The sequence below is a fragment of the Microtus oregoni genome, unplaced genomic scaffold (genome assembly GCF_018167655.1).
Source record: "Microtus oregoni isolate MIOR12 unplaced genomic scaffold, Mior012 000052F_ref0000163, whole genome shotgun sequence".
In the NCBI taxonomy this organism is placed as follows: Eukaryota; Metazoa; Chordata; class Mammalia; order Rodentia; family Cricetidae; genus Microtus; species Microtus oregoni.
In genome coordinates this window covers 11,222,685-11,238,068 of record NW_024543828.1, presented here as the reverse complement: position 1 = coordinate 11,238,068, position 15,384 = coordinate 11,222,685, and the positions used below count along the sequence as shown (strand labels likewise).

General features: G+C 40.5%; 1 pseudogene; it reads left to right on the top strand.

The window, feature by feature from the left end:
- Positions 1-6,714: 6,714 nt before the first annotated feature.
- The window catches only part of LOC121437488, a 51,159-nt pseudogene continuing 42,489 nt past the window's right edge, over positions 6,715-15,384 (top strand).

The following is a 15,384-nucleotide window of genomic DNA, read 5'->3' as shown; positions in this document are numbered from 1 at the left end:
GTTAGTGGCTAGATTGGTCTACAAAGAGAGTTCCAGGACAGCCAGAGCTGTTACACAAAGAAATCCTGTCTCAAAAAACCAAACCAAACCAAACCAAACAAAAACAAAATCAAAAAACCACTCCCCCCAAAATCATTGTACTCAAATGGAGTTTAAGCAAATGGACCTGAATTTGTTTGTTTGTTTGAAACAGGGTCTCATGCATCCCAGACTGTCCTTCAACTCACTGAGTAGTCAACCAGGACTTCAAACTTATCTTCCTGCCTCTCTCCAAAAGATTACAGATGTGTATCGCCATATCAGGTTTATATAGTGCTTGGGCTCAAACCAGGTGCTTTGTCCATACTAGCCAAGTGTTCTACAACTGAACTGTATCCATAACTGAAGGATAATAATTTTCAAACCCCCAGTCATGACCTATTGTTTTTTACACAAACTATTATGGAATGTGAACACTCTCCACCCTATCCCCCATACACAAAACAGACAAAAATGTAATATAATTTTAAAAATCATAATGGTTTAATTTTAGAAAACAGAGACTTAATATTGCCTACTATCATTCTTCAGCATGTAAGCTTCAAAGTAATATATCTTTGGATTATACTGTGTTATAATGTTTGATTAACAACTGTACTGTTTGAGGGTCTGAGATGTGACTCAGTAAAGTACGTGCCTATCATGCGCAAAGCCCTGCCTTTGATGTCTACACTGCACAAACTAGGAATTGGGACATATACCTGTAATTCTAGCAACTGAGGGTCCAGCCTGGGCTACATGAGATCCTGTATTGAAAAAAAGTGTGTGGTTTGAGTTGCTGACTTGAGTTTCATAAAAAAAGAAAACCTATTGAAAGGATTGTGGCTTGGAATTAGTATGGAATTACCAACAATTTCTGAAACAGCCTTAAACATATGCATGATATTTTGTACTATACATTTATATGATGTGACATTCTTAGTATTGATTATAAAAATCAAAATATTGATGAATGCTGAAAACACTGAAGATATTATTTTCTACAATGTCGATACTGAGCCAGGATTTTAATTCACTCTAGAAAAATAATTAAGTACATCTATCCCATTAGTATTAAAAATTTCTTTCCTCTTTAATGCATGCTAAAATTATATGGTACCAAAGGATTATTTTCTTAATGATTTATCAGTAAATGTTTAATCTGCATATCTATTTTATATGCCTAATATACTCAAGGTCACGTAAAATTTTCTTGGATGAGAAAACACGGGTCAAATGGGTGGAGAAAGTGGGGCAAGGGAAATGGCTCAGCAGGTAAAAGCAATTATTGTATAAGCCTGATGATCTAAGTTGGTAACTCTCAAACCCATGTAGAAGCTGAACAAAGTGGCACATGTCTGTAATCCTTGCACTTGTATAGTAAGATGGGAGGCAGAGACAGGGAATTTCCCAGAGGTTCCTGCATATCTAGATCACAAACTATACCATCACTATACACAGTGTAGCAATAAGAAAGACTCTTCTTCGAAACAAGGTGGAAAACGAAGGAAGAATTAAAAGGAGAAAGAGAAGGGGGAAGGAAGGAAACAAGAAAGAAAGAAGAGAAAAGTTAAAAATCAAAACAACACAGGTCAAAGACTAGAAGCAGTTTCCAAAAACTGGCGTGTGTATGCTCTCGTGCTTACACACTCAGACGTACCATATACAGCTGCAAAAATAAATACAGTTTTAAAAGAGTGGATAAAGTTTAATAAGCCCTGTCCTTATCATGTCTGGTGCTTGTAGTTCCAACACACTGGAAAATAAGGCAGGGGAATTACTATGAGTTTGAGGCTAGCCTTGGTTACTGGCTTTGTTAAGGTTCCTATTGCTGTGATGAAACACACCCTGACCAAAAGCAAGTTGAGGAGGAAAGGGGAGAAAAGGAGAGGAAAGGGTTTATTTGATTCACACTTCCTATTACTGTTCATCACTGAAGGAAGTCAGCACAGGAACTCAAACAGGGCAGGAACATGGAGGCAGGAGCTGATGCTGAGGCCGTGGAGGAGTGCTGTTTACTAGCTTGCTTCCAAGGCTTGCTCAGCTTGCTGTTTTTTGTTTATTTGTTTGGTTTGGTTTGGTTTGGTTTTTGGTTTTCCAGGATAGTTTCTTTGTGTAGCTATTGCTGTCCTGGAATTCGCTTTGTAGACCAGCCTGGCCTCAAACTCACAAAGATCGGTCTGCCTGTCTGCCCCTGCCTCCCAAGTGCTGGGATTAAAAGCACGCAGCATCTGGCTTGAGCCTGCTTTCTTATAGGCACTAAGACTATCATCCACAGTGTGCTGATCCTCATCAGTTCTCATCAGTACTCATCCTCATCAGTACTAGTTAAGAACATGTCCTATTGCTGGATCTTATGGAGGCATTTTCTCAATTGAGGTTCCTTCCTTTCAGATGACTCTGGCTTGTATCAAGTTGACATAAAAGTAGCCAGGAGAGCTTTATAGTGAGTTTCAGGCTGGCCTGGGCTATATGCGGAGTGAGATCTGTGAGATCTTGTCTTAAAAACACAATAAGCAGCCCTGTCCTAACCTACTAATATTATATCACTAATAGCCTGCCATTGTTACCTCATTTTTACTTGCATGTATCTGTAGAGACCCTATGTCCAAACAAAAGTCAGATTCATGGGTATTGGGAGTTTGAACTTGAGCATATCCTCTTAGGAGGCATATATTCTTAGGAGACATATCCAACCCTGAATAACTTATTGCAAAACTACCTACTAGCCAGGCAGTGGTGGTACACGCCTTTAATCTCAGCACTTGGGAGGCAGAGGCAGGTGGATCTCTGTGAGTTCGAGACCAGCCTGGTCAACAAGAGCTAGTTCCAGGACAGGCTCCAAAACCACAGAGAAACCCTGTCTCGAAAAAGCAAAAAAACAAAAACAAAACCAAAACCAAAACAAAAAAAACTACCTGCTAATCCCCATGAGAAAAACGTTTATTCACTCTTCCTAAAGCGTTATTACCATAAACCTTTTAGTTAGTACAGTGAAATATCGCCCATTTTCTTCTAAAATCTGTGAAAAAAATGTTTATTTGTTCTTCCTAAAGCATTCTTACCACATTTACATATTACATATTACAGTGAAATATTACCTATTTTCTTCGTCTCTCTCTCTCTCTGCCCCCCCCTCTGTGAATGTATTGTATAGCCATCAGAGACTGATATCAGATGGATATGTTTTCCTCATTTGCTCTCCACCTAAAGTTTGAGACAGGATTCATCACTGAATCTGCCCCTTGCTGATTAGTTATACTAACTGGTCCGTATGTCCCGGAGACCAGCTTCAACAAGGATGCCGCAACTTACCAGGGTAGGGGCATGGGGATTAGAAAAATAAGTAAGGAGAGCAAAGACATGAGTGAAAATAATAAAAAGAAACATAGGATAGTATTGGGAGGGAGTCCCAGTGAATACTGAAAATCGTCTCTGTTTAGTTTCCATTTGCTTAAATACCCCGACCCCAAAAGGTAGGGGTAAGATTAAAAACTGCATTCACATGATATGAGGAATGAAGAGACCAGGTGAGGGATTGCAGGCTACATTCTTTTTTTTTTATTGAGAAAAGGAGAAAAAAAAACAAGTTTCCACCTCCTCCCAACCTCCCTTTTCCCTTCCCCTCCTCCCACCCTTCTCCCCCTCCTCCCACCCTTCTCCCCCTCCCCCCACTCCTTTCCCCCTCCCTCTCCAGTCCAAAGAGCAGTCAGGGTTCCCTGCCCTGTGGTAAGTCCTAGGTCCTCCCCCCTCCGTCCATATCTAGGAAGGTGAACATCCAAACTGGCTAGGCTCCCACAAAGCCAGCACATTACCTAGGTTCAAAACCCCGTGCCATTGTCCTTGGCGTCTCATCAGCCCTCATTGTTCGCCATGTTCAGAGAGTCCAGTTTTATCCCATGCTTTTTCAGCTGGCCTTGGTGAGTTCCCAGTAGATCAGCTCCACTGTCTCATTGGCTGGGTGCACCCCTCGTGGTCCCGACTTCTTTGCTCATGTTCTCCCTCCTTCTGCTCCTCATTGGGACCTTGGGAGCTCAGTCCAGTGCTCCAGTGTGGGTCTTTGTCTCTATCTCTATCCATCACCAGATGAAGGTTCTATGATGATATGCAAGATATTCGTCAGTATTGCTCTAGGATAGGGTCATTTCAGGTTCCCTATCTCAGCTGCCCAAGGAACTAACTGGGGACCTCAGCTTGGGCACCTGGGAGCCCCTCTAGGGTCAAGTCTCTTGTCCACCCTAAAGTGGCTCCCTTAACTAAGAATTGTGGTTCCGTGCTCCCCTGTCCAACCTTCCTTTATCTCAATCATCCTGTTTCCCCAAGTCCCCTGCTCCTTCCCTTCTACCTTTTCTCTCCCCATCTCCCCTTACCCCAATCCCACCCCACCCCCAAGATCCCAATTTTCTCCCTGGCAATTTTGTCTACTTCCCTTAGCCAAGAGGATATCTATATGTTTTTCCTTGGGTTCACCTTACTTAGCTTCTTTAGGTTCACCAATTGTAGACTCCGTGACCCTTATTTATGGCTAGAAACCAATTATGAGTGAGTACATCCCATGTTCATCTTTTTGGGTCTGGGATATCTCACTCAGGATAGTGTTTTCTATTTCCATCCATTTCAGGCTACATTCTTAGTTAAACATTCTTTTGCCAGAACAAGACAAGTAATGCTCACACCCTAGACCAAAATATTCTGTAGGCAAACCTCTCCCTGAGTAGAATCCATAGTTACCTCCCTAAAGGAGTAGGAACCTAATTTAATCCTTAGACTTTTATTTGAGGGAGAAACAGACCTACTTCTTAATACCTGAAATATCAGGGCTGGATATTAGCCACGTTTGTTGACAATAGCTTTGAGAAAGTAGAACTCTCTAATCTAAATCAAGAGGGAATGGAGCCTTGATCTTTGTTTGAGGTAGAAACAGATCTACTTCTTAATACCTGAAATACCAGTTCTGGATATTAGCCATACCTGTTATTTGAACTGCTGATAATAACCTTGAAGGAACAGAAGTAAGTTCCAACATTCTGACCTTTAGTCAAAATCAACAGGCGTAAAGCTTGTATGAGCTTACAGATGTGGAAGTGGCAAGCACGGGGCCTGCACAGGTCTGCAGCGGATGGGCACAGTTCTGGGCAGGTCCTGTCCCTTATAAAGGGTTAATGAAAATATATTTGCATTTGTTTTTCTTGAGAGGACAGCTTTAGTATCAGTAGAGTCTATTAGGTGAGTGGCAGAATCTGCTAATGATTAGAACTCTCTTAACAGTTGAATAAGAAAGCTCAAGAATTATTGAGAATTCTATCCCTGGACATATGTAGGAAGAGCCTGGAGGCCCACTTTTAAATACATTGAACAATTAGAGATCTAACATTGTACCTTGAGCCCTAGTAAATGCCCAAAGAGATTTTCATTGATCTCCATTTGATATACCCAGAAGTTGGGTGGGTGGATTTTAGGAACCTCTAGTCATTTTCCATAATGGCTATACTAATTCAGCTACCATTAGTAGTATCAACTTTCATTACTTTAGCTTGGTGCTTTATACATAGTAGGCTCTCATATATCTGGGTGCTTACAAATATGATTTATTCTTCATGTACTTAATATCTTAGCCCTACAGTTAAATTTACAAGCTATTGAAAATAGGTGAGTCAAAAGAAGGACAAAGCCATTCTCTGGTAGAATTTATTTTGTTTCTCTTCAGGTGATAGGAATGTTCTTTTTTAAAAAAAGATTTTATTTATTCACTATGTATACAGTATTCTACCTGCATGTCGGCCTGCATGTCTGCCTGCAGGCCAGAAGAGGGCACAAGATCTCATTACAGATCATTGTGAACCACCACATGACTGCTGGGAATTGAACCCATGGTCTTGCACTTGCTAGCGCTCTACCACTGAGCTAAATCTCCAACCCCTGAAAGTAGCTTTTTTTGGGGGGAGTGTTTGAGTCAGGGTTTCTCTACGTAGCTTTGGAGCCTGTCCTGGAACTTGCTTTATAGACCATGCTGGCCTGAAACTCACAGAGATACCACCTGCCTCTGCCTCCCGAGTGCTGATATTAAAGGTGTATGCCACCATGCTCAGCAGGAGTGTTCTTTTTTTACATTATTATTATTAAAATTTTCCACCTCCTTCCCACCTCCCATTTCCCTCCCCCATACCCCCACTTTCCCTCCCCCTCCCTCACCAGTCCAAAGAGCAGTCAGGGTTCCCTGCCCTGTGGGAAGTCCAAGGTCCTCCCCGCTCCATCCAGGTCTAGGAAGATGAGCATCCAAACAGACTAGGCTCCCACAAAGCCAGTACATGCAGTAGGATCAAAACCCAGTGCTATTGTCCTTGGCTTTTCATCAGTCCTCATTGTCCACCATATTCAGAGAGTCCAGTTTTATCCCATGCTTTTTCAGTCCCAGTCCAGCTGGCCTTGGTGAGATCCCATTAGATCAGCCCCAGCGTCTTAGTGGGTGGGTGCTGACTTCCTTGCTCATGTTCTCCCTCTTTCTGCTCCTCTTTTGGACCTTGGGAGCTCAGTCCAGTTCTCCAATGTGGGTTTCTGTCTCTATCTCCATCCATCGCCAGATGAAGGTTCCCTCTGGATGGAACTCCTCAGCCAGGAATATTCTTAAGTATAGTTTTAGGTAGTATATAGAGTCCCATTTGTTGGGTACATTTAGGGACAAATGTATTTTAAATCATGAAGAACTATAGGTGAGTATCATATTCATTAGTGTAACTCCAATATTCCAAGTCAAGAGGAGGAGGCCAGTGGATAGTGAGTTTAAAAAGTGTTCTAAATAAGGAATGTAATGGAAAGTTTCCCCCTTTCTTCCTTATTAGCTATAAACATACAGATGAAAATCACCTAACTTGCAATGAACCCCCTTTAGAAATTACTGAAGAAGATACAAATAATTTTATCATGGTCTACACATATTCTGTGAAATTTGAGGCAAGTATTCCATGCTCTCATCTTGCTTTTTATAGACTAGACACATAAATAGTATGTATTTATCTTAAAGCTGAAGCGTTCATCACTCCAAAGTCGTAGGAATGAGATTAGAGCATGCATAAGGCCATGGTTCTTACTTGAATTAGTCAGGCTGTCTGTCTCTCTCACTCCCCGCCTCTGTCCTCCCCTTCTACCTCTCTTCTTCCTCCTCCTCTTCCTGCTTTCCCCTTTTCACTCCAATGTCTGCCGTATCCCATCTGTCCTTGAATTTCAGATCCTCTTGCCCTTACCTCTTAAGTGCTCTGATTATAGCTGCGCACCACCATGTCTTGTTCACATCTCATGTCATTTAATTCTTCTTTTCAGAATAGGTAAAAGAGCAGATAATTTTATGGCGTTGGTATGTTTATATACATATATGTACACACACACATATGAAGCTTCCTAATGAATATTCCCTCTGATGTTCCCATTTTTTGTAAACTGCTTGCTTTTATATCATTTTCCTTATTTTTGTTTAATATTTTGGGGTACAGAAATATAGTTTTATCCCTATATGAAGTTTATCAAACCTACTTTGAAGTTACTACTTTAGGATTATTTCTGTGAGCATGAGTCAAACTTGAGGTGTCGCATGTGACTAGTGGCTGTTCCCTTGGTGGAGGTGCGGACCTCCACATGGGCCCTGTCTCTTTGGCTTCCACGTATTTTTTCCTGCTTCTCCTAGTATAGGAAATTTCATCACACCCTGTGACATGGATTGACTCTAGACTCTGTAACTGGGTGAACTACAGTGCGGCATCCTGCTTTGAACCATGGAAGTCTTACATATGCCTCTGGTGTACAGACATTCAGGAGATGGGATGGGGGCACAGGTAGAATCTTGACATGAGGATGGCACAGGGGCATAAATGGAAAACCAAATTCTGTACACACATTGAACCACTTAATGGAGGTCAGTGCCATGTAGAAACTACATGCTCCTAACCACCTGAGTTACAACCTCTGCACCTGGGACTGTTTCCCCTGCCACCCTAAGGCAGCCAGCCACCTACAAACTGCTGTCTAGACTTACGGGTTTATGAACTGTGAGTGACTTTGTGAGTTTGAGCCCCCGATCAGGCAAATATTGGCCACAGAGAAGTTCAGATGTGGCATGATAATCTTTAGTTTTTCGAGTTTTGTTTGCCCGTGTTTTGGAAAAGTAGTGAGAGAGAATTTCGCTTTGTAGGATAGGCTGACCTGGAACTCATTCTGCAGCACAGTCTGGCCTCAGACTTATGTTGATTCCTGCTTTAACCTCCTAGGTGTTTGAGTTACCACTATGAGCCATCATGCCTAGGTCTTATTTTGCCTTTTATTTAAGAATCTTTGTGAATGTATTTTAATGTCTTCAGAGAATGATACATGTTCTCAAGTAATACAAAACCAGTTTATAATACATTTATTCAAAAGGGAAGATCGAATCAAATATATTAGCATTTGAGTGAATACTGCTTTGCTTTTATCACAAATATTTTAATTCTGATTATGAACTCATTGCCTTCATTTTTACTCTTATGACTTAGAAATATTGAGTTTATTATGAACTATTGAACACTGGTCTAAAATCCATGTATTCCTAATGCATAATAAATCGTTTTATAGCATTGAAAAGCCTGAGGCAGAACAATAATGAGCAGGAAGCTAGCCTGAGCTACATAGTGAGAGCCTATTTAAAAACAAAAGCAAATATTATACTTCATGTACTCTCATTTAACCCACTAGGTCCATTTAGTGTGGGAAAGTAAATTAAGTTTGGATAGTGGAGGACGAATTTGTTCAAAATATGTCGTATGCATGCAGTGACTTCCCAAACAACTAAAAACCCAACCAAGCAAAAATAACCCTTACTGTTTTTCTTTTTCTTTTTTTTTTCTTTCTTTCTTTTTTTTTTTTTTTGAGACAGGGTTTCTCTGTGTAACAGTTCTCGCTGACCTGGAACTCTCTCTGTAGACCAGGCTGGCTGTAAACTCACTGACATCCGCCTGCCTCTGCCTCCCAAGTGCTGGGATTAAAGGCATGTGCCACCACTGCCTGGCCCTGCTTTCTTTTTAAAATTTTTCGTGGAAATAGGTTCTTCTCTCACCCAATATATCCTGGCCACAGTTTCCTTTCATTTTACTCCTTCCAGGCCCCCTCTGCCAGATCCGCTCCCCCTTTGTTTCTTCTTCAGAAAGGAGCAGGCCTGCCTCCCAGAGAAAACAGCCAGATAGGACACAACAAGATCCAATAAGACAAGGCAAAGCTGTCATACTGAGGCCGGACCTAATAGCAGGAAAAGAGTCCTAAGAGGAGACAAAAGAGTCAGAGACAACCCCACTCCCACTGTTAGGACAGGAAACGCCAAGCTAATAGCTATAACATATATGCAGAAGGCATATATATGTGTGTGTGTGTGTGCTATATATATATGTGTGTGTGTGTGTGTGTGTGTGTGTGCAGACCTATACAGGCCTCTCGCTGTTTTTTTCCACCTCCATGAGCCAATGCGAGCCCTATTGTTTTCATACTCCCAAACAAAGATCTTTATGCTTCATGGTAATGATAAACGTTTCTGGTGTGGATTCTAGTTAAATAAGCTCTGCTTGTGAGCTAGCCTGAGACCGCCTACATTTATGCACTGCATGCTTTGTTTGCTTGTGGAGTGTGGAATGTGGAACTCGGGGCACAATTTGTAACACCGAGCTATACTTTTAGCCTCATGGCATTGCTTCATCGGAAAGAGCAGTTTGGATTTTCAGATAGCATGCTTATGCGAATTATGAATTGCAAGTTTTGGGGTCTGGCTTGCCCAACTAATGTTGGACTCTGAGGACATTCATTTTCTCCTTGCTTGGGACACCAGTTTCCTTCTAATAAAATGAGGGAGACACACTGGACCAGGGAGTTTCAAGTCTCTCAGAGTGATGGCCCTTTAATAACAAATGTTTGGGAACTCTCCTTTTACTATTCTGTGTTGTGACTAATAGGAAAAAATCTGTCTGTGTATGTAATTTTTAACAAATACCAGTGTAACATCCTAACGATAACATAAAGGGGAGATAGTAGTAACTTTAAAAAATAATATACCCTTTGTGTATTTTATCCATTTTATATGCTTGCATCTATGTGTATAGTCATTGTAAGTGTGATAATGGGAAGACGAGAATATTGCAAATTGTTGGCCCAAATACTGCTATTTTTCAAATGATGCTATGACTTCTTGAAATGTCAGTCAATTTTGGTAACATGCCACGACAAGTACGGTACAACTTTCTCCTAATTTAATAAGACCTTCTTGAGCGGGAATATTTATTACATATTAAAATCATATAAAATACTTTATGAAGCAATGTTGAACTCAGAGGGTAGGCAATCACAAGCCGTTTTTCACGTACGTGACTTTTGAAAGGTGTGAGGCACAGCACAATTCTCCTGGGTTTTCTTTTGTGTCTTCTCCCTGTGCCCTGCAGGACACCTGGCTTCTGAATGCCGGTAGCAGACGCATGTTTTCATTATGCCCTGTAGGGGGTGCTGCTCCTCCTGTTGAGAACCACTGGGCCAGCGATCGAATTTCCGACAAAATTGAGTCTCTGCATAATTTCTATTGACGATGACACATCACGGGGTACTATATTATGGATAAAGAAGTCTTTGTTTCCCCCCTCGTTGCTGTGTCACTGTTACCAACATTAAAAACCGATTTGTCATATATTATTTTATGAGAATTGCTAGTTTACAAAAAGATTTTGATACTTTGGGATAGAAAAACCAAGAATAATTCATTAATTTTAAGCAGTTAAGAATAAGGTTCTCTCTTACTTCGTTATCTTTTTATATTTGTCATTGTTCTCAAGCGCTTTAGATTTTTTTAAATATTTATTTTCGGGATGACTAATTCACATTATGACCTATTATTTCCAGCAGATGGCAGTGTTTAGTACAAAAAGATGTTTAAACACTTAGCTGATTTTTTTTTTCCTCCAGATTTTGTTTTTGTTTTTTGTGTTTGAGATGGGATCTCATGTAGAGCGGCTGCCTTGAACTCAACTATGTAGCTGGGGATAACATGAACTTGTAAGAAGCAAAGTTGTTGAGTTATAGTAAGAGAAGTTGTCTTTTATTTTAACTTTAATATTGATAACAGTTGTAATATTTGCAGGTGCTGTCTATTGGAAAGTATAAGGAAATTCTGTATCTACCTTTGTTCTCGTATCTCTGATTTGTCTTTCTGAAAGCATAACCTTTCTTTTTTTCTAATTTATCCTTCCAGAACAATATTTGCATCTGCCATATAGGTATATAACTTTCTGGGGGCAGGGAATGAGATTTGAAAAATTAAAAGATGATTATTATGTGTTCCTGGGGTGTGTGTGTGTGTGTGTGTGTGTGTGTGTGTGTATTTAGGTTAGGGGACTGCTTTGTGGGGTCTATGCTCTCCGTTTCCTGTCCCTTGGCTCTGGGAATCAAACTCATTTGGCCTGCTCATGCAGCAAGTACCTGCTGGGCAGGAGAGCATAATTTTGCCATATGTACTTCCCACCTTTTTAAAGTCCGTTCTGTCTTGGACATGTCACTTGTCAATGCATTTCCTTCTTTCTAATGCCAGCACAGATCACTACCATCTATCCTTATCCTGAAGAGCCTTTTGGTTGTGGGGCTTAAATTTTCCAAATATTACAGGGACTCATTACGTAAAATTTTATGTACTTTTGCAAGCATTATAAGAAGTTCCAATGGAAATGGAAATATGTCAGGATAAAAGGGTAAAGGGAGTGTCTGATGGGTTTGAGACGACACAAAAAATAATAGTAGAAAGATGTTGTCTTTTTGGAAAGCAACAATTTTCTTTCTAGGTCTTTCCTTGACCTTTTCCTTTTTCTTCTGAGACAGAGTATTTCTGTGTGCCCTGGAACTCGCTCTGCATACCATGCTGGCATTGAACTCACAGAGATCCACCTGCTTTTGCCTCCTCTTTTTTGTAATGAATTCAACATTACTGAGTGAAAGGAAGCTTAAGATATAATAGTAGCTATTATGATTCCATGAAACTGGAAGGATGGAGCAAAGGCCCATGCAGAATAGGCTTCTATATGCTTCTGAGTAATAAATCACAAATGGTCAGATAAAGTTTAGTCATTTGATTTTATGTTTTCATTTTAGGAAAGCAAAATGACCAAGTGGTCTTCTGAATGGGATTATGATTTGGAGTCCGCAACTGAAATCAACATTCAGTGGACTGGGTAAGCGCTTTGTAAAATAAAGACAAAGTAGCTGCAGGATAGCAAGCATAAATGATGAATTTTTTTCAGATCTTTGAGGTGAGGGTGGGCACAGGGGATTGAGCCTGGGATCTTGTATATGCAAGGCAAGTTCTTTACTACTTAGTTGGATCCTCCTACTATAAATATCCTTTTTCTATTATTGTTTTGAGACAGTTTCATGTATCCCAGGTTTGCCTTGAAGTTGCTGTATAGCCCAGGATTGTTTTAAACTTTGGTTCCTCCTGCCTGTTTCCCTCCAGGGGTAATATATTTATTTTTAAGTTAAGGTATTTTGTCACTGGGATGATACTGAGTGGCATTTCCTTTGGGATAGTTTCCCTCTCATTCACTTCTTCTACCTCCTAACATATCTGGTGAAAAGAAATATATTTTACATATACTAATTAATGCTTATGCTGAAGAGAAAGGAAGCTGTGATGCCATAGATTCTGTGTCTTCACATAGACGACATGGGAGGTGGTTGGCAGAACATAATTGAGGAAGTAGGCTTTATGTAATGGATGAAAGCCAGAGTTGGCCATAGTGACACGCACTAGTAATCCCAGAACGTGGAGGACAGAAGCAGGAGGATAGACAAGACAACTTGTAAGAACTAGGCAGGACGGAGTGAAACAGCAAACAAAATGCGAGGGTCTGTTTGTCTGTGGACTCAGATGGTCTGAGCAAACCCAAGAATAAGAAAATGTAAGTAACTGGGTAGAGGAAGGTAGGAATGTCATGAAAACTTGAGACAGAGAGAGAGAGAGAGAGAGAGAGAGAGAGAGAGAGAGAGGATGTGATCATGCACATTCCCAACTTCCCCTTTTTCTACCAGAGCCACCCTGACAAGTCCCAATTGTTCTTCTGTACTCTCTTTGTTGTGCTAATAACCTCCTGAGTACAATTCGTGATGATTGTTGGAATGTCGACTGACTGATCTTGTTAACTTGACCTGGAACAGTGAGATTTTTGGTACAATGGCTATGTTATATTCATCCCTCTCTTTTGGCTCTTATATTTTTTCCATTTCTCTTCGGTGGTGCTCTCTTGCAGGCAAGGGATGATATAAATATCCCATTTATGGCTGACCACTCAATAGATGCTTATTCTCAGCATTTTGACTAGCAATGAGTCTATCAATTGCTGTCCACCGGAGACAGAATCTTTTATGGTCATGTCTAAGAGCAGCGCTAATCTATGGGTATAAACAGAAATATTTAGAAGGCTTGTTTAACAGCATGACATTTAAATCGCAGCCCTCCGTGGCCATTATGAGCTTTTGACCAGCTGTTTAGTACCAGGCTTAAATTCCTTCCTGTAGAACAGGCTTCAAATCTAATCCCCAAACAACTGGTTTCTCTAATAACTTTCATGCCACTGTCTTAGTCATGGGCACATCTTGCCTGGCATGTCAATAGTGGAGCATGCAGAGTTGGCTACGGGTATGTTTGAGACTTTTCTCTGCTAGAAGCCTTCCTGGCACTTTTGGCACAATGAAATCTAACCAGTAGAGAAGAAGTTTTCGGGTCAGTTCAAACATGACGGACTAACAGATTTCAAATTGGCAGGTTCTACAAACCGAAGGATTGTATGGAAATAATATCTGGCAGTGAGAGTCTGTTTATTCGACAGGATTTTCTTTTAGTTCCTGTTAACCCGAGTGCTACTACCATTTCCAAGTGGTTAATGAAGCAGAAAGGTTTCTGCTTAAATGAATCCTCCATTATAGTATCTTCCAAGTAAAAGATCTTGATTTTCAATTATGTAGTCTGACCCTTTTGAAGACTCCTGAAAAAAAATCTGGCCAGGAAGGGGCAGTTTTAGTTTTAGGTACTGAAGGATGGACACACTGAGTACACATTGATTGGGGTTGCTAGGAAGAGCTGGCAATGTGAGGAGGAAAAGCTAACAGCTTAGGAGGTCATGCAGAGAAGAAATGAAGGTACATATTTAGAATTTGTTCCATCATTCCCATTTCCTAGAGTAAAACAGCCGAGGCCAGGAGAAAGCTGTAAAAGCAAACTGGAAGTCAGGAAAGGGGTCACGCTGTGCTAGAATATTTGTGAGGAGTTCATTTTTCTTATGTCCCCACTGCCTTTAAAATGAGACTAGCGTCTTACCCGAGTGTGGTTGCACACACTTAGATCCTAGCATGGACGCAGTTGGGTCATAGTTTTGAGGTCAGCCTGAGGTACAAAGCAAGATACTACCTGTCACAGGAGGAAGGAACAGAGGGAGAGAGAAAATGAATATGGTCTTATCTTTATTCATGTTCTTCCCTTTCCTCTACCATACAGGAAATTTCTAGAGAAATCTTTCATTTAGAAAGCACCCTATGTTGATCATACCCAGAAATTCCCTTGGAAAAAGATTTATTTGTTATTTTTCATTTTTAAACACACACAGGGAAAGAGACAGAGATACACAGAGAGAGACTGAGGCACAGATATAGAGAGACGTGGACAGAGAAACAGAGAAAGTAACACACAGAGATAGAGACAGACACAGAGATTTCCTATTTTTTCAAAGACAGCATCTCTTAGACTAGGCGGTCCTTGAACTTGTAATCTTGCTTCTACCCCCGGATGCTGGGGTTACAAGTATGCATATCCATGCTTATCTTATTATCCTGAGATAGTGTCTCATCCTGTAGGGTAAGCTGGTCTTGAAAGTTTCAACCCTCCTGCATACTGGAATGATAGGCCTGCACCACTGCTCCTGGCTTATATATTTTATTTTAAATCTACACATAGTAATTGTATTTATTACAGGGACAGTGTGACATTTCAGTGCATGTGCACTTGGACAACTGGAATACCTATTCATGTACATGTTACTTTATTTTCTGGTTTTAAAATATACAATAATTGTTGTGAGCCATATGTATTTTACTGTTACTCCTTTTGGTGTCTCAGGAAAATAGTTCCAGACTTTTCATTAACCAGTAAGTTTTTAATTGTGTAGATTTGGCTGAGATTGCAAAAGCAATTGGTTTTGATTTTAGGATTTAAAAGAAAGAGGTTTAGTCTTATAAACAGTAATAGTTAATAGATAAGGAGTCCTTGGAGATTTTGCTCTGACTCTCACAAATATTAAAGTCTTAGTCTATTGACTAAGAGGTCAGTAAGCC